The sequence below is a fragment of the Tenebrio molitor genome, chromosome 6, assembly GCF_963966145.1.
Source record: "Tenebrio molitor chromosome 6, icTenMoli1.1, whole genome shotgun sequence".
Classification (NCBI taxonomy): domain Eukaryota; kingdom Metazoa; phylum Arthropoda; class Insecta; order Coleoptera; family Tenebrionidae; genus Tenebrio; species Tenebrio molitor.
This window is the reverse complement of record NC_091051.1, coordinates 11,649,863-11,668,530: the sequence shown is the minus strand read 5'-3', so window position 1 is coordinate 11,668,530 and position 18,668 is coordinate 11,649,863. Positions and strand designations below refer to the sequence as shown.

Genomic DNA, 18,668 nt, shown 5'->3' with positions numbered 1-18,668 from the left:
ACGCCCTGAGGCTGTCTAGCCAGAAAAAACGCGAACATTCCAGAAGCAGTTAAAGTGAACAATTACCAAAATTTCTTTTCAAAAATGCTCTTGTTAAACTGTTAGAAACATTGTTCTCGCTTTCAAACTGGCTTTTCAAAAATCGTGGATATTACCTTTGATACCTCCTCTTCGCCAAAAATTGGAAAGAAATATATATTTCTTCTTTCACGCTTATGCATCGATGATGCAACTTCAAAGTTTGCTAAAGAAAAAACTGATCAGACAGGTTGCGGAAACGGAATCTTTGATTAAACCGCATTGTCATTTTGCTGTCAGCACTGTCAGTTCACGATCGAATGCATTCTGCAGCTTTATGTATGATTATCTTAGGCAGAGGGGTCCAACTTCTTCATTTAATGTGAATCTTTTACCCTTTATTTTTATAGGCTTTTCATTGAGAGCAATAAAGCAATGGAATGAATGAAAAGAATGTTCCTTGCATTCGCGATTGGATTTGTAGACTCAAGATGGGTGAGAGGGAGAAACACGTGTCCTAAAAAATCTAGTTTTACGTTGTGGAGTCGAGTTTGTTTACGTTGTTTACTCACAAGATACCAACAAAGACCTTTTGAGTATGGTCCGATCAATGAAGGAAAAACAAGAAATGTTCAAATGTTCTTGTACTCGGCTGCGCCTCGGCGAGAAAACTCAGACTCGGGCAAAAAAGATGCACACAAATAGGTATTTCTATTTTGGGTCATTATGAAAGCTTTTACAAAACCCATTTTGGGCGCGTTTTGTGCAATTTACTTTTTCAAGGTTGGCATAATTAATAATTGTAGCCTTCATAAGGAAAAAAAATTCAATCGTAATAATTTTATATAATTTTTGTACATGAATATAAGCCACAAGATTATCTCTTGCTGTGTAATAAAAACCTGGCTCTGTTGTCCAGCCTGGACAAAAACATTGACTCTTCTATTTATGAGAAGATGTTGCCAGGACTGGGGTTGTAATGTTTGTTCCGTTGCAGACTCGACAATCGAGTTCTTGAACTTGCACTGCAGCCAAACTTGTCCTCATATTTATATAATTACAGCTGAGAGGTCACGAGGGCCGTACTAGTAGGTGTTCATTAAAATTTAGTTTTCCTCTGGATTCATTTACGCCCACTCCTAATTATGTTTATTACGTGTTCCTCGCAATTAAGAGGTGCGTAATTATGAGACATTAGCCTAAACTACACGTAACACGTCACCCTGTGCTTTGCTGAAAGCTCGAGCCAAAAAATTGACTTTCGCCGTTAAACTAATTTCATTACATGAACATTAACATCCTTTTCTGAGTGGAAGTTGTGGAAAGCTTTCAGTAACGAGTCGTCGAGTTATCAATATAAATTAATTTGCAAATGCCGACCGGTGAAAGCTCGCATGATCCGCAATAAAAAGTTTATTAAGGTCGGGGCTTATTCGGCGGCGTCTTATAAGGGGTCGTAAGGCGGCCAGGGGTAGTGTATGCAAATGCAGATTGAGGTCGTCCTCTGGACGTTACGAAGTCGGTGGGGTTGCAGGTGTGATTGTCGATAAAGTCGAGGGTAGGTGTTGTGGCTAATTTAGGTCCATTAAAAATAACGAATTTCATGAAAAAGCTCTTCGGATGAAAAGTCTGAACAACCCTTCAATCGACATGCTTGCATAACGATTGGCTTCGTTTATTCGCACAGAGCGAACTTGAAGCAGGTGCAACTGTCTTCGTCCACACCTCATCTACGATTCGTTATCCTGTTCCTATTGCAACGGCTCCTTCGCCGTGATAATGATGCTATCGCTAGGATTCATTTCCGGAGCTTGTTTAAAATCCCGGTCCATTGTGCTCGACTTAAGAGATCTCTCGATATCGAAGCCAACTAACAAACTTTCGCTTTCGTTGCATTTTGTAACGAAATTAATTATACCGATCAAATTATAATTAACCTGATCCCCTGAAATGAAAGAGCGCCGCTTAATTCCCACCAGATCCGTCAAGTTTAATCCAATTTTTCAATTAGGGCCGTGTTTCGCGATTAGCGCAATTGCTAAAAAAGTGGCAAGAGTTTTAAGAGGAGGCGTCGCAAAAAGCGCCATAAATAAGCGTTCATCTGAAGTAAATGTTAAAAGACATTTGGAAATGAGAAATTCGCTGGGGGAGAAGTGGCAGATTTGAGTTGTAAGTTTAAGGAGGGGGGCCGGGGTACTCAGCAAATTGGAGCACTAAACGACAGGATGTTAAAGTAACGATCTAAGAAATGGAAGAGATCGCGACTTGATTCCGTGCAGGGCTCGTTACTTGATTTAGTTAAGGAAAAAAATGCCGCCCCGGCAAACACCGCAGCTTTGCCGGATGAAGATTACAGACAATGGCCAGGCGGAAGCTTCATTTTCAAATCTTGGCTCAATTACTATACTCTTAATAACGAAGGAATTTCTGAAACAAAGGCGGCCTTCCAAGGATTACGGGCTCGTGGAGGCTTCTCTGTGAACTGAATTAGTTGCACGACGCAACCACCGAGAGGGTTGTATTTAAATTAGCGACCAAGAAAGCGACTAAAGTGATAAACTGCTAAATTAATAGATTGTTCACTGTTTCCTGTCGTACATTCTCTTTACAGACAACGTTGTTTACTAACAAACCAGCCGAGTTTTAATTGCCGAAGAGCGGTACGCGGCTGCCAACATTTCGCCCATGTTCGCTTTCGTTTGCTTCTTCCCAAAATTGCTTTTTCATTCGCTCACCCCTGACGCAGACAATTGCACGTACCTTTCTACCCATCCTAATTAAACAACAAAAAATACAACGGAATTTTATGCATGCCCCAAGCAAACGCACCATTTATAAATCATAAATCATGAATACACGTTTTTAATAAATTTCTGAAATATGTAACTGTCTCAATATCATTAATTACTTAATATTAAAACATAAATTATACTCGTTAACATTTGACAAGAAAAATTACTGTGAGCCGCTTAAGCTAACTAAGATAAGTAACATTAAAAAGAAATATCAAATTCTTAAAAATGTTGGTTAATTTCAAAATTTAGGCATAAAGTAATACTTTTTTCATGAAGGAGCCATGAGTGAAAAAACACACTTCATGTATCGGTGTTCATTAAAATGTCCCGTGAAAGTTGGCGTTGAAGAGTCGATTGTGAACGCACCACTCGTCAGTCTGCAGATTAAAAACGCATAAAGTGAGGTTAGATTGAGTCCAATCAAACAGTTGTAATCCGTGGTTCGTTCACAATCGACTCTTCGACGCCAACTTTGACGGGAAATTTTAATGAACACCCGATACAATATTTTTTCTAGCACTGTATCAATAATCATCAATCAAAATACAAATTTATAATTTGAAGTTTTTAAAGCCAAGATCACATTCTTAATTGTTATGTTGCTGGGGAGCATTATCTTATCCGACAATAAATTAGACAGTTGGTGTTTTTGTTGATAAATAAAGACGGTGTATTTTTATTTTTGAACTACCTACTTTCAAGAGTAACAAATTTACTTGACATTAATATTGAAACAAACTGCACAAGAGACAAATGTATACAGTTTATTGCTGCTACAAAAACACCATTTCCTAACGCTTGTCAGAATTAATCAATTTTATGATAGAAAATCTTTGGCATCGTTAATATTTCTGAGCATTTGTTGTTTTAAACTGCGGTTTTTATTTGTTTGTGGAGCAAAGAGATGAATTAATGTCAAACTTTACATCTTCAACGAAAGTTTAGAGGTTCGGGATCTGTTAGGTGGGTACTGTAAACATATTTATTACACAGTTCTCTTTTTACTTTCCTTGTAAATACAAGAAAAAGTGAAATTTTAGCTTTTCAACACGATCTAAATATAAATTCGGTACGTTTAGCTGCTTTTATTGTTATATCGACTTATTTATTAAATCCGACCAATCGAAAAATAACCGCGGAAATTTTTATATCCCCAGTCAAAGTTGCTCGTAAATCAATTTGCCATAAAAGTTGGAAAGTTTTCCTTGTTGAGGATACCGTCTCAATTTATACAATTTACAATATTTTATTGCAGTTGCATTTTTATTATAAACATTATTGGATGTTATAAAATTTTATTATATTTTGCAATAACTTATTTCTGGAACGAAGACTAGTTCTCAACATCCTTTTCCTTATTTACGCAATCTACTAAAAAGAATGTCAATTAATTAATTATTAATAATCAATGCTTTATCTTTAATGGTAAAACTTATTTTACCACTTATTCTGGAATAATTGTTGCTTACAATTACAGGAAACGTCCCTAAACTTTGTCTACATCGAAAACTTTTTTCAAGGTTAACATCAACACTATTGCTTTAAAACTGACGTGTCTTTGACATTTCACCGGAAAATCTGCTTAGTGGCTTCGCGTTTGGCAGAAAAGCTAGTAATGACCCATTCTTATATATGTAAAATGTTGCTTTTGTTTATTTTATAAATTTTCTCCACTATCAGATAATAATAATAAAATGCACAACTATAATTCCAACGTCTAAAATTCATGAAGTATGATTTATTACCGTTTAGTACCGTTTGAGACCAGAAATTGTCTACGCCCATGCATTGAATGCTTATTTGCATAGGATTCCACTACGACATGACCGAGAATTTGCAATGCCTGGTCTGATTTGTTTTCTTTTTGATCACTTTGTACTATCCTTTGAAGTTTTAGGTTCAACGTCGTGGTGAAGTGAATCTCAATAAACGTTCAAAAGAAAAATTTAAAAATTAAAAACAAAACATTTAGTGCTTTTAAGACAAGAACTGATAATGATAATTGGCATTCTTACTGTTTAAGTAAAAAAAAAAACAGTTGCTTGTTCGCTATGGTATCATCTTTAAATATTTTGGGAGATTATTAAAATACGTCCAGATTTTTTTTTTTTTTGAATGGTACTGTATTTTATATTATAACGGGCATTTAAATAAATTTATATTTAGAGCAACCTATGGAAATTCAATTATTTGCAACATTTTTCCAGCATAGAAAATGACACAAGAAACATCTGACATTTTAACGAAATAAAATTAGGTTAGAAAATATTTTTAATAATTTGTAGTGCATTCCCCTATTCCCCCTCCACGGAATATGACAATATAAAATTGGGAAAAAGCTTACTATGTAACCTGTGTAACTCCGGAGAATAATTGGTTAACTACAAAAATTACTTTACACTGTTAACAGAATTAAAATGTCGCCTACGCCTACTCTAAACATATATTTATTTGAAGGCCCGATACAGTGTCCCCGGATAGGTGAAACGACTCTTGTAAATGATAAAAAATTCTCGATTTAAATTTTAATTTTCTGGGGTTTAGCCCTGCTTGGTTAAAGACTAATTTATAACATAATTTTTGTTTTGAAAAATCAAGTATGCCAAGGAAATTTTCAAAAAAACCTATTTCCCTGTAAAGTGCCTTTTATGTGACAAATACGACAAAAAGTTATTAAGAAAAGTTATTTAGAATCAACATCTAGGTCCCTATACCAAATTTCAAAATTATCGGCTAACTATGATTTTTCATCTTTTTAATGTTTATTTCACAAATGAAAAATGTTTATTTTTAACAGTTCTCTTATTATGAATACTACAAATTACTGGCTTAACACTAATAAGTTATAATTAAATAAAAGTAAATTAAAACCTTAGATTAAATGGAAAAAAAAGAAAAATCATAGTTGGCTGATGATTTTGAAATTTTGTATAGGGGCCTAGATGTTGATTCTAAACAACTTTTCTTAATAACTTTTTGTCGTATTTACTACATAAAAGGCACAAAAAAAATAGATTTTTTTAAAATTTCCAAGGCATACTTGACTTTTCAAACCTAAAATTATGTTAAAAATTAGTCTTTAACCAAGCAGGGCAAAACCTCAAAAAATGAAAATTTAAATCGATTTTTTTTATCTTTTAGTCGTTTCACCTATCCGGGGACACACTGTATGAAGATAAAATGTCATAAATTATTCTGGCTTTTGTTGATTATTCCTTCATCATAAAATTTCAAACAAATCCGTACACCCGATTGTCAGATTGTAAAGAATGAACTGATGAAGCAATACGATTTAAAAAATCATAATTTTGATTGCTCAAATCCCAGCTTCTAATGTCACAAATCATGTAAAACATTCAATGATTTGCTGCATGATGATGCCTGTCAATCATTCATTCGAATGGGGTCATATTAATTTGTTCGGATTAAAGAGTGTCATGAAAATCGTTACCAGTACATTTTCGAATTAGAGAGGTAATTTTATTTGGTTCACGCTTTTATATTTGCTTCTGATTAAAAGCTTCACCAAATTCAGTTGTATTTGTTGCTCCCACAGCTTTATATGTTGATCACAACTCATTTTTATTTATGTATTTATAATTTGAACATCTTTGTAGTGAGTCTAAATCTGTTATAAATTAGTATTTCCAGATTACGTGACAGAACAATTTGTTTGAACGTATTAAATTAATTGTGAGCAATATGTATCTGGTAGTTTCTCCGACTCCGGTTGTAACAGCTCCCACATATGGCAAACTTCAAACTTTGAAAATCTGAGTGACGTCTCGGCAAGATAAAAATAGATTAAAAGCGCAGCGAAAACGAAAAACACGATCCTTTCGTCGTTTTTGTCTGTACTCAGTGGGCGGCATCATTGTTTCGAAACACCACAGTCGAGTTGAACGGATTACTGTCACAACATACCGAAAGTGTGCTTTTTACACGAACCGTCGTTCCTCGAGTCCACATTTTGATAAAAACCAACATGGTGGGAAGGAAAAATCCGATTTAAATGAGCCACAGAGCTGGAAACATCATTATTTTTTTCTTATTTACTCGGATACACAAAAAGCTATAACCCAATCAACGAAGTTCGTTAGTAAATACGCTACATTTGAAACGAAGGAAGTTATCCGGAATTGGGGGAACCGACACGGAGTGGGTACCTCCGAGCGCGCCCCCTTTTTTCTATTGCCCTATTTGCAGCGCTCCCCGGAATAAAATCCGTAATCTAGTAAATGTTCCGTGACCGCACAGGAATGCATCTCGTACCGCATTCCGGGCTTCGTTCCGGATATGTATGAATATTACGGAAACTTTCGTACCGTGTTATTACTCAACTATTCCGGAACTGCTTCAACAATGTGCAAGACTTGCTGAATTTCGACGGTTTCGATACGGTATTCGATTTTTGTCTTGTGCGCTAAACGGATGGATGGCTCGTCTGGTATCTTTAGCTCGCATGTGCCGGGGTGTCGGAAATAACTACATATTAGACACACATTCCCTCCAGTTTAGCCTCCAATTACAACTTGGACAATTAAAACGAGCCTGAGACGACTTTGTCGTTCCCCCACAAAAATTTGTAACGCAATGCCGGGGAATTTCCTGAAAATAAAAAGCGCCCCTGGAAAATATTAAACAGTTTCATGAAAGTATAATAGGACGCTGCTGAAGCGCGCAAAAAATCCAACGTAAATCCTCAATAAGAGGTAAATAACACAACTGCCCGAATAAGCAGGCAAATTTGAATATTTCAAATTCTATAACTGGCAACGGAGCGATTTTAAAATTAAATGAAAGCGATAAAGCGAACGAGAACGAATCTGAAACTAAATATTTGAGAATTCGGGGCAATTCGAAAAGTGCAGCAAAGTTTAAATAAAGTATGAATACATCTTGGAAGTTGCAGGATTCCACCAGGGCCCGCCGATTTACGCAAAAAATCAATTTGTCGAAAATTATCGTTGCAGCGAAGTGAAGGGGTGGTAATAAACAAAAATAATGTCAATGGCCTTGTGGTACCATAACTAACTTTTACGGGGTTCGAGATACTTGCAGAGGTTTATGAGATACTTAACGCCTAAATTAATAACAGCTTATGGCAATATTTAATTCAACGATGCTGGAAATAGGTTTATTGCTACTATTCAGCCTTTATTCGTTAACCGCACATTATCTCTCCTCAAAAAAAATTAAAATTATATTAAGACCTCCAAGTGACGTTTCAGATTTCCAGTCCCCAAAGTGTAAACGAATTTTATGAGCAAATCTGCTTCTTTCTTCTGTGCTTTGTTTCTTTCCTCTATGCACGTTTTTATAGGTATTATGCCATGTGGATCTATCATGACTTTATTACTAGACGATATCAAATTTCCTTTGTGACTAACGTAAAGTATACCTATCTATTGAATACAGGATTATGAACAATACCCTGATCCATTAAATACAATGCAGCGCTACTACAAACAGAAAAAAAGTGCTTTCGACGTAGATTTTTAAAATCAAAAGCTCTCAAATTTTTAAAAGCTGATAGCTACAAGACACATGATGGTGCTTTCAACAAACTGCGGTGTTTTTGTATTGTTCACGAACTTTGTCTACTAAGTGGATATCAATCTTCATTATTAACAGCAACTGAGGGACGCAATTTGCAAGGAAGAAATAAAAACATAATTTAACCTTTCTGCTAAGATGCTCGAAAAGTTACTAGTTCTTGGTCGATCCTCATTTAACTCGGAAACATTTACGAAGTTTTCGCCTAAACTTTCCTACTTGCTGGAACATATTGTTTTATAATGTGCAGCATTGAAGTCTTAGGTTTTGGTAATTCTGTCGATGAACCTTTCAATTTAAAAATTTTATAATAATTGCAGTGTTATCAATACACAACTATTAATTTGATGTAATCCTTATTATTTATGTACCTAATTATTTCCATCCACATTTTACACAAAAATCTGCTTACCGGTGGCGTCACGTTTGGCAATAAAGCTAGTAAATTACCCATTCTTACGAATGTAAAATGTTGTTCTTGTTTATTTTACCAATTTTCTCCATTATCAGATAGTAATAATAAAATGCACAATTATAATTCCAACGTCTAAAATTAATGAGAAACTGTGGTCAAAAGCTCAGGATTTGAACAAGTTTTTTATTTGTTTTAAAATTTAGTTCAGTTGTGTAATGTGTAAAATTTTCAAATATTGTTGTAAATAATAGTTATTTATGTAACGAGTTTCTGTGTAAATTGGGCTTTTCTAATTGCCCGAGGGACAAGATTAAAACACGAGCGTAGCGAGGGTTTTAAGGGCTCGAGGGCAATTAGAAAAGCCCAATTTACCCAGAAACGAGTTGCATACAAAATTTTATTGTTTGAAACGACGTCGTCCCTGAAGCTTCAAAATCTTTTAAAAATGGTTTCGCATTTTCTTTTGACAGTTTTGACAAATTTTTCAAGATCTGTCAGAAATGTAACGTTGAATGTGTTGTCTAGGACAACGGTTCGTCATCTGCTCATTTTGCTTTAGAGCAGTTAAGAGGCAGTTTACAAAGGAGAAACATGAGAATTTATGATAGTTGAAAACAATAAATTTATCTACCTAATGAGTAAAAAAAAAATTAATGGCACTAATGCGACCAGAGATTCATGAGGTATGATTTATTATAAAGTAGCGTTTGAAACCACAAATTGTCTACGCCCATGCATTGAACGCTTATTTGCATATGATTCCGCTACGACATGACCCATAATTTGCAACGCCTGCTCTGATTTGTTTTTTTATCGCTTTGTATATTGAGAAATTACCTATAAATAAGGCCTTATAATTTTTTATCTAAGACCGCTCCGAATTAAAAAAAAAGTAAATCTTATTGTTTTTCACCAGTGATTAGAACTTACTTTATCCCAGTGAGTGAGGTAATGAAACTCATTTATCCCACTGAGTCAGGTAATGAAATGCGTGCGGTAATGAAGTTCTTATCCCACTAAAAATGAGTGGGATAAGTATCATTTATCCCACGGGATTAGATAAAAAATATTCAGGTATTTAAGATATAGCTTCCTCTCAGTTTAAATTGATAAAAATATAAAGATGTTTTTGACGTTTCGTTAACAATCTAACTGATGCTAACTAAAAAACAGGCTCGAAACTATTTAACACCTGCTTTAGGGAACTCTTTGAGTCATGGGACCCATAGATAAGAAGATATTTAGCAAAAACTCATTTTTCACCCTTTTTATGTGCCGCAATTTTTTTCCGGACGTGGAATGAATGACGATCAGTGCTATTTTGACTTTAGGGACTGGATTATTATAAATTACTCAATACCTTTTAATTTTTTACAACATATCGGAAAGAGTAACAAATACATTTACTATTTGAGAAAAATTATTAAGCAAAATAGTCTCGTATCTGCTCTCGCCAAGTTAATAAAATGTATCTCAGGTCTTTATCTTGAATGTGGTGAAGACAAAGAAATAAAATTTTGTAAAAAGGTGACATTATTTTATGAAATATCTTGTAATCTCGACAGATTTGTTACAGTGAACAATGTTGTTTTGGAAAATAAAAGATTCTTAAAAGTGAAATGGACACGATTATTTCCTTCATATGTTTAGCAACCAATTGCGTGACAAATATTGACCAATCAAAACGAGAAAACAAAAAATAACCCGATACAATTTCTCTAAAAAGCACACTGTGCAATAATCGGATAAAAAATGTCGGTACCTGATTTTTTTTTTAAATAAATTATTTTGAATTAAAAGGATTGGAAATAATGCGTTTGTTTTCATTCTATTCCGAAAATAATCAGCCGTATACCCCTCGTGCAAAATTTTAATATCGGCAAATTTTTTGCTAATGAACTCAAACATCCATAAATTATTCGGTCAGAAGACCAATTATGTATTATCAAATAAAAGCCCTCGACTTCGTCTCGTGCTCTTATTTGCTAATAATTGGTCTTCTGACCTCATTTATGGATGTTTTCGTTCATTAGCAAAAAATTTTCCGATAAAAAATTTTGCGATTGGGATATAATATGTGATAAAATACAGACTGATTCACATTACTTTCCGACCCTAACGAAATTTAAATGCAGCCACCAATACGTTATTCAGTTATGACTTGATAACTTTATTTACTATGAGATCTAGACACTCCTGACATTATTGACAATCTCTTGACAATTGTTTTTTGTATAATTCTGAAATATTTTTTGTTAATTAAAATATGCTCCAATGACGAAAGGGTCGATATGATATTGACATATGAGTCAGTTTCTTAAATAAAAAAATCACTGTCGATTAGTACCATTTTTAAATTTTTATAATTAAGACTTTTGTGAGGGATGTCCAAACCATACAGAAGTTTAAAATTATTCATGTTTTTGAATCAAGTTATGAATAAAAAACGTATTACTGGCTGCATTTAAATTTCGTTAGGGGCGCAAAGTTATGTACATACATATTGTGCACCGTGTGCGACACATAATAAGGTGAATATGGACAGAATAAAATTTTAAGTGGGAAAATGAGCGAGAAGGATGTTTGTATTTGTAGCGAGATTTTGGTGAGCTTTCGTAGAAACGTAATTAAAGTGTTTGGCCACCCTGCCAATGATTTTATCCGCGAGACGGTCGGCGGTGGTTCATTTAGTCGAATTCCTCCCCGAAATCTGCATTTTAATTTAAACTGAAATTCCTTTGGTGTTTCATTAAAAGCGCTAGTAGAATCGTGCCCTTTCTTCAATTATTTTCCTTTAAAGTGTTATTAAGAATAACCCCAAAATATTCCCGAACGGTTCCCGCTTTACCAGATTGGAATCTCCCATTGCAGCGCCGATTTTTCCGCTGCATCAATTACGTAGGGTGCGACCCGGAAGATTCAGTGTTTTGTTTCTGTCCTCGGTAAATCCGTAAATTTTTCCGGTTTTCAATTGCAGTGAAATATTCTTCCGGCGAGACGTATTTCATAAATCTCGTCGGAGTAGTTGGGAATTTACAAAGCCACAGAAGCTGTGCTCGAAGATGTGAAGCCGAATCCAGACGGTCAATAGGAAGATGTTGATAAGAGTTGGGGTCACAATAGACCGCCAACCTTTGACCCGCGACCAGGCGCTCCTTTGCCATGCAAATTCGTCTTTTGAAATACACTCAACTTCCTCCCTCCATACCTGCACACGTCCGCGGACTGGAGGGGTGGATTTATCGCCGCGCAGGATGGTCTTCGATAAATCTGATTTTTACCGAAAGCCGCCCTCTGTTCTTTAATTTAGCTTGAATATTTAACTGATGCCAGTGTTTACCGTGAAATATGCCGCATTGTAGGAGACAAATGAGCCTGTTTCCAGCATGGCTGGTAAAAAGTGCGCGTTGAAATGTTATTTAGCGCATTGTGATGGTTTTCAACGAGCATTTGGAATCTTGCTTTGTACACAAATGTCAGAGGTTTTAAACGGAACAAAGAACGGACTAAAGCGCGCGTGTGTTTGCAATTATGTATTCTCTGTTTGAGTAGTTTTTTATTTTTAACTCCATTCGTTCCGAACGGCAGGAGATTTGGATTCGTTAAAACACATCTCATGAATTTGCATGCAAAAGCTTTTGTGTTCCGATCAAATTAACGCAACTGCATTTATTATCCGGGAAAATAAATTCCGGCCAATTTTGGCGGATGCGCCGGGTCAGTCAACACCAACACCCCACCAACTTATAGATTTAAGTCGCCGACGGCCTCCACCATCAATCTCTTTTAATTATCGCGTCACACTCGTGTCCATTTTTTCGACAATATAAATCACAAGCCGCATTTCGATTCATGCGACGTAACGGCTGTCAAAACAGAGATGATTAGAGTGTCGCTGTTCGACGAGGGGTTCGCTGGGGGATTCACATGCTGGCTAATGACGTCACAATAAACAGTCTGGACGTCACCTGCCCGTTAACCAGCTTTTCGCATTTGTTTAACTGTCACAGCGCCACTCTCAATTACCACACGGACCAACAATAACGCGGATAGACAAAACAACATTCTGAAATCTATTTTCGCACGACGATAACTGACACAAAGATCTAATCGTCTCTGATATATTTTATTTGCCTTAAATGAGGAATCTCAATCTGGGACAATTTGGGGAATGTAGGTGACAAGATTTAAAAAGCACTCCCGCGGAGATATTCCAAGTAAATATTAGTTCAGTAAGAAGCGGGGTTTGGCTTGGCACCAGCCAAGTCACTTCCTCGCCCATTTATCTAACTCTTTTAGATTCTTTTGCCTCATTCATAATAATGTGCATCACAATATAAACGGAAAATTCCAAAGTGCACTTATATGTGTTTTCATTACTCTTTGAAGAATTGAATCTTTCAAGAATTGGAAATAAAACGTGAAGTAAGTTTTGTACAACTTTCAGGTATTGGAAAACGACAACACTATCTATCGCATTACGAATATCGTTAAAACTTGAAAGTGTCTACAAATACGGTAAAAACTTGAGCCATCGTTCCCATTCAGTCCTCTTTTGATTGTCCCCAGATTAGGTCCATATTTTTCTCATATTTACGTCGTTTTTCGATCTGCCATGCCGCATTGATTTATGTTTCAAAACTCCTAACTGTAGATTGGATGAACCCCCTGCAAAAAAAGCTCAGCAGGAAAAGGCATTTTAAGATTCTTTTGGAATGTTTTTAACTGATTCAAACGAGGCAATGCTGTCATGAAGAAAAAAGGGGATGATTGGAACTTGGCCGAGTTTTTTTTTAATTTGGTATCGAAGTTGGCGTTGAAGAGTCGATTGTGAATGAGCCAGTCGTCTTAAGAACACTGATTTTTCAAACTGCAGATTATAAACACGCCAAAAGGGAGGCTGGATTTAAACAGCTGATCAGAGGTGTGATCCGGTGGTGCGTTCACAATCGACTTTTCAACGCCAACTTCGACGCTAAATTTTAAAAAATACCCGTAATGTCAAACAGTTTGATGAACCACCCTCATATTGTCGTATACGACCCAACGAGTGAGTAGAATGAGTTGAAACTGCTGCTCCGGTTTCACGAGTCATATCATCGATTATTAATCACATCAGGAGTTTATATTTGATGAGACCGGCTAATAAAAGAAGTTCATTTAGATCCATAAATAGACGCCAGTGACTTTGCTTTTTGGTAACTGCATTTTTTGGGATCGACTTGCTGATTGCTTCGTTATATCAGCGACGTCTCACCAACGATTCGTACAATGTTTTCAGGTTATAATGGCACAATTTGAAGAAACAGTTTTTGCTGTCAAATTTGGGAAATGTCGTTATCATTAGAAACCGACTAAAATAAGGATATTTAGTTTTATATTAACGCTATCGATATCTTCTTACTACCCTATTTCACCCAATTAAAATCGCTGAAAAGGGATTATGTGACACAGGAATAATTATATTCTCATCTAGATTACAATTGTTATCATCTGAATTTTAAACGAATCGTTAATAAACTTGAAATTTGTTTTTAATAAAAGAATTAAATCTCCAGAAAATGTTTATTGTCTCAGAAAATTGAAATTGAAGTCATTTCTATTTGATGTTTCTGTAAGTTAACATGTTCAAAAAAAAAAGTAAATTTAGATTGGTTATATCATATAATTACACATAGAATAATTGTTTATATTAAATAGTTTGTAAAAATGTTTGAAGAGTAATACAGGATGAGCAACAATAACTGTTTGAGTTGGCAAAAAAAAATTTTACTTAAAATGTTCAAGACTGTGAATTGTACCTATTTCGGTTTGTTTTATTGACATTATTGACAGCTGGTATACATTTCAAATTTAAACGTCTTGGTTTTTGTATTCTTTTATTAATAAAATGGTTTTCTCGTTGGAACATGACATAAAAGTCACCAAAAACCACTAGAATTTATTGCCAACTCAATCAGTACTTGTTGCTCACACGGTAGTACATTCTTCAATGAGTGTATAATGATGGATATTATTCAAGAGGATGAAAATTCCAACACGAGCCGAAGGCGAGTGGTGACATCGTCCGAGTGAATAATAGCCATTTTAGTCGAGTTGAAGACTACAGTTTATTACAAAATTCCAGTATTGTCATGAACTATACTTGACCTTTTGAAACTATAATTTGTATTCAATTTTACTATAATCTTCTTTTCCTCCACAGAAAGCTTCATTCAGGTGATATTTATATTTTTATATCAAAATCATAATCTCTAGCTTTTTTTTTAATTGGGATCATTAGTTAACTTCAAAAATTTCACTGATTGGCTATTTATACTATAGCTGATATTTTCTACAATGTATTTTGTGTAATGTAACGCAACAGACCAAACGTATAAAATTATTCGACGAAATAAAACAATCCCTTATTTTGAGTCAGCTTTTTAAAATGTAAGCTTTACGCTAATACAAAATTGTTTTTGGAAAGTGACAAATTGTAATCCTTTATTCCACAAATGTGTGAATTCCGTAGCAAAATCAAAACTACGTGAATAATAATTATTTCATACAACATATTTCAATTAAACACAAAAATAAATAACGCAGCTATGAAAACGACATTCGCTCTAAACACAATGACTGTTAAACAAAAGTCAAAAATAACACACAAAAACTCAATACAGCAGTCCCGCTTTAACAAAAGACCAACAATAGCAATTGTAAAAAATAATGCCGGTTTCATAAAGCACGCCACTGTTTCTTCCCTTTTGTAAAATTTTTTAGTCGAGCTTCTGAAGGATTTAATCACTGTTCAGGAATTCGAGAGATGACCCCTTTCGTGAACACTTACGTCTTGTCGCGGAGTTTAATCCAAAGGAATAATTTAAAAGAGAGCCGAATTTCGCGCCAGTTAATTTGACATCTGATATCTAAATTAGGCTTTGTTTTCGTGTGAAGCTACCTGTACCCTCCTGACTGGATAATGGATTTAGAGTTGACGGTTTTAATTATTGACGACGTGCATCGCCGTAACAATTTCACAGCAGAGGCACTTTTCCCGAGCACCACTCGATAGGCGGCGGCAATCTAGTCAAGATGCAGGATGTCAAGTTTATTATTATTAAGATTAAAGCACCGGTGCGTGACATGTATCAGATTAAATGTGTACTGCTGAATACAAACGAGGCTGCCTGTCTTCGTATCTACTGACTTATTTTAGAAGGCGCGGATGACAAGAATAAACTGTCGCAGCCTGAATATAAAACGCGAAATTTGTTTAGTCTTTGCCGCAAGGGACGGTCGTTTTTCGCACCGTCGATGTGGACCTGGCTTAAAAGCAGCGAGTCTGATCAAAATCAGCCAAATACAGTCAGGTTTAGCTATTTTCGAATTCAGACATTCATAATGTAATAGGGAATAATGGGGATTCCTTGTCACAGGAACAGCTCTTGCATGAATTACAACTTTAGGCATTTGCTTGTTAATATTTTATGTAATTTACATTTCCGAAGCTACCTTCGACAGGTGGATTGTCCCCCGACATGTTCGGCTCAAATTTGGATGAATTTTTAACAAGATTCAAGCCAGCTACTCAACTCTATGTTACAGATCTGTTGTATAACAGAAAATAACACTTCAGTTCACTAAAAAATAAACAAGTCGTTAAAAATTATTTAGATTGTTTCAACGGGTTCTTCAAAAATATGAAAAATATTGGGTGTTGAAGGCGTTGAAGAGTCGATTGTGAACGCACCACGGATTACGGATCACGGATCAGCTGTTTAAATCTAACCTCACTTATTGCGTTGTTTGTGTTTTTTACTGTGCAGACTAACGAGTGGTGCGTTCACAATCGACTCTTCAACGCCAACTTTGAGAATAAATTTAAATGAACACCCGATATAATCAATACGTTTTAACTGTTATTTTTCACATTGAAATAGAGTCAAAATTGAGGTATTTAATTACAGATGAACATGCTATAAATATAACAAAAGCTATATTACCCCATTCATTGTGTCCTGCGTTTAAATATGAGATTTAAAATTTGATTAAAATTAAAGGCGTACAATTTCACGTTATGTGGTAATGTAATTTCACGCTAATAACATGTTTTCTGTCAGCATTTAAAATTTATAATACAAATCAGATTGAAAAAAATATCACGACTAAAATAATTGATTTGTGTTTGCCGTGCCCTTTCTTTAGTAGAAAAGTACAGTGTGGAATAAAATGATTTACATCTAGTTACCTTTGGAATTTTTGCACATAAATTTTTCTGTACCGCTCTACTTTTTTTTTTTCGAAGTGCCGAACTATTAGAGTGCATTTCAACGAGAGGTACACAGGCGTGGCTACCGAGATACGCCAGGTGTAGAGGAAGGGCGACCCAAAATCGAGTGCATTGGCGTAGTCCAGTTTTATTTTCGTTCTTACTATCATAACACAGAAAATATCAGATTTTCACAACCGGGAGTTGTATGACATAAAAAAGAGACGGTAAAGAACAATAACCTGGCTGTGATTTGCGACAAAATGGCGATAAATCAGCTGTTAGAATGAAATTCCCTAAAAAGTACAAACTAACGCCGCTACTGTCTACGTAAGCCACGCCACCGTAGACCGAAACAGATTTCTGCGCACGTTTATAGACGTGTACCTCTCGTTGAAAAGCACTCTAGTTCTGTCAATAAATGTCATCAATCGAATTGACAATTGTTACAATTTACTAAATTTATTTAACAAACGTTGGTGGCCACTTTCAACACTAGCTGTGATTTGCTTTTGTTAACTCCTTTTTAATTTCAATCTCAACTTTGCATTCATATCATCCCTTCGCAATAAATCACATTTGAAATTTGGATATATATTTTGAGGTTAGGCTTTCTTTTTTTTGTAGAGCGGCATTTCGTATTTTTACAAGGGAAATGCAAAGGTAACTAGATGTAAATGATTTTATTCCACACTGTACTAAAACAAAGACAACTGAATATGAAGGTATCTGTATGTCACAAATGAAATTATAAAAAACTCTACTCACATGCAACAAAAAAAAAAATCATTTTACTTCGAGTTCAATTTGAATCTTGCAGCGGTGAAAATAAAACTAGTATGGAGATCTCATAAGAAGTAAAATGAGTATTGAATTCCCCAACTAAGAAGACACTTCAATACAGACAGTACAATGCTGGCAACGAACTACAAACAGGTTAATCCGTTCGAGTACCTAACATAAATAACGTTTTAACCCACTCATTCTGCACAACACTAAATTGAATGGAATCCTCACAAAACGTTAACAACGAATAACTCTCACCGTAGATTAATGAACGTTATCAAAACTGTGTTTAATATGAAATAAGCCTGAATTACTGCACAATAGCCCTGATGAAAATATTTTGTTTTGGTTAGAGAGCTCCTAGGGCCTTTAAGATATAATTATGACTGTCTGCTCTATCAAATCAGGTCCTTTAATAGTGTATATCGCCGTGTGTGGATGCGACTAAGCATGATTTAAACCAGGAAGACTTCTCATATGATACAGGAGGAGACACGAAGCGCCTTTATTACACGTTATTACAGTAGTATTTCCAGCTTATGTGTCGGGGCTCAGAAAGGGGCCAGTAAAAGAGATAATAGTCTATATGAGTTCTTGGTTCGGTGTGCACATGAATTATTAGACGGATTAAGCGCCATCTAATGTGGCCATTTGGTATGCAAAATCAGGTGGGCACCCTTCAAAACTGCACCCCCTCAACCTCATTTAAATTGTATATTTATTTATTATTTAAATTCAAGGCTGCAGATTAGGTGAACAGACAAAAATTTAAATATTCTATTTCTTTGTCAAATACGTTAAAACATCAACGACACCTAAATCAAAAAACATCGACTATGAAACG

The 18,668-nt window shown here is 35.3% G+C and overlaps 1 protein-coding gene across 2 annotated transcripts in view; it reads right to left on the bottom strand.

Moving 5' to 3' along the window:
* Positions 1-18,668, bottom strand: part of LOC138133792 (kinesin-like protein CG14535) — a 234,738-nt gene that overhangs the window by 112,460 nt on the left and 103,610 nt on the right. The gene's annotated exons all lie outside the window — the stretch shown is intronic.